The sequence below is a fragment of the Elephantulus edwardii genome, unplaced genomic scaffold (assembly GCF_000299155.1).
Source record: "Elephantulus edwardii isolate Elephantulus edwardi_28Jun2011 unplaced genomic scaffold, EleEdw1.0 scaffold00237, whole genome shotgun sequence".
Taxonomy (NCBI): Eukaryota; Metazoa; Chordata; class Mammalia; order Macroscelidea; family Macroscelididae; genus Elephantulus; species Elephantulus edwardii.
Genome location: NW_006399987.1, coordinates 3918101 through 3919854, shown reverse-complemented (window position 1 = coordinate 3919854; position 1754 = coordinate 3918101). Strand labels below are relative to the sequence as shown.

General features: G+C 43.6%; 1 protein-coding gene across 1 annotated transcript in view; it reads right to left on the bottom strand.

Annotated features, from left to right (window-relative positions):
- LOC102866158 (zinc finger protein 678-like) overlaps positions 1-1754 on the bottom strand; it is a 16455-nt gene that overhangs the window by 5618 nt on the left and 9083 nt on the right. The window lies entirely within an intron of this gene.

Sequence of the window (1754 nt, the reverse complement as noted above, 5' to 3'; positions counted from 1 at the left end):
AACTGACAGACAGATCTTGGAAAAGATAAAGCCAGAATGCTTCTTGGAGGCAAGGATGACAAAGCTTTGACTACTTTGGGCATGTTGTTAGGAGAGACTATTCCTTGGAAAGGAGTACCATGCTTTGTAATGTGCAAGCATAGCTAAAGAGAGGAAGACCACAAACAAGATGGACATAGTGACTGCAATAGGCTCAAGTGTGTGAAATGATGAGGACGGCACAGGACAGGACAGGGTTCCTGTCTGTTCTTCACAGGGTTGCTATGAGTTTTACTCAATTCAGTGGCATCTAGCAACAACATAAAACAACTACTCTTCACAGACTTATAGAACACTCTACCCAATAACAACAACAGGATGTACATTATTTCCTCTCTATGATAAAGCTCATTGATCATTCTCAAAGATAGACCATGTGTTAGAGGGAAAATACTGATAATTTAAAAGGGACATAGATACTTCAGCAAAGAAAACATTCAGACGTCAACAAACACTTGAAGAAATTCCCAGATCCCTAGCAAGTCATTCATTACTTGCTGTCCAGTGAAAGTCGACACATGGTTGACCTTCCAGTTGATTTTTGGAGGCTGTAAATTACTTCCTCTTTCTCCTGCAGAGTCACTGGTGAATTCGAACTGGCAGATAGTGCCTTTGGGTTAGCAACACAACTTCCCCACACTAGGCCATCAAAGCTCCCTCACTAGCTATTTTTGTTGTTAATAAAGAGTGGAAAATGGGGACACAGGGGCACAAGGCTGAGAGCATCTCTCTGAAAGGGCCATAAGGAGTGAGCCCCTTACCACCCTAGAGCAGAGAGCAGATAAAGTAGCCCTGTCCCATGGTGCCTCTAGAGCCACATCAGTGGCAAGAGTTTGTTTATTCATTGTGGACTCACAGACTGTAGTACTGAGAGTGGGGTTTATTATGGAAGTAAGTTGAAGTGGGGGAGGCAAAGAGTATCACCCAATGGAAGTCTAGGTTTTTGTCCAGCAGTCCCAAAGCACAACTCCTCAATTAGTCCAGGCTTTAGTTTCAATTTAGCAGTCAGCTTTTCCTTCCATCATATGACAAGAACAGCAAAACTTCTAACTATGGCCTTATCTCAGGGTTCCTCTTGCCATTTTCTCCACAGCAATGCTACAGTCTCTTTCTTGACCACCATCACCATGATCTCGTCCCCTCTCCCCCAAGCCTTGCTGCTCAATGTGGAAAGCACTCACTCTTATCCTAGTCCCACAGCTGTTGATGATTTGCAAGACCATGTGTCTGCAGTTAAGGTAGCTGAAGACCAGAGGGGGCTACTGTAATGACTAGAAAAGCCAACTTTTAAGCTAACACCACAGGTTCCACTGAGTCAACTACTACTCACAGTAACCTCATTAACAACAGATCTGAATCTTGCTCTATCCTGCAGTCTATCCCATCCTCAAGTCCACTGCTGTAGTCACTGTGTCAGGTTATCTAGTTGAGGGTCATCCTCTGTTTCGTTGGACATCTTTTTCCAAGGACTGGTCCCTACAGACAACCTTCCCAAAGGATGTGAGTTGAATTTTACCATCCTGGCCTCTAAGGAGCATCCTGGTTGCACTTCCTGCAAGGCAGATTTGTTATTAAAATTTGTTATTAAAAATGTTATGTTTGTTCTCCTGGAAGTCCATGGTATATTCAACACTCTTCTCCAGCACCACAGCTCAAAGGCATCAATTCTCTTTCTGTCATCCCTATTCACTCTCCAACTCTCTAATGCATAGCAC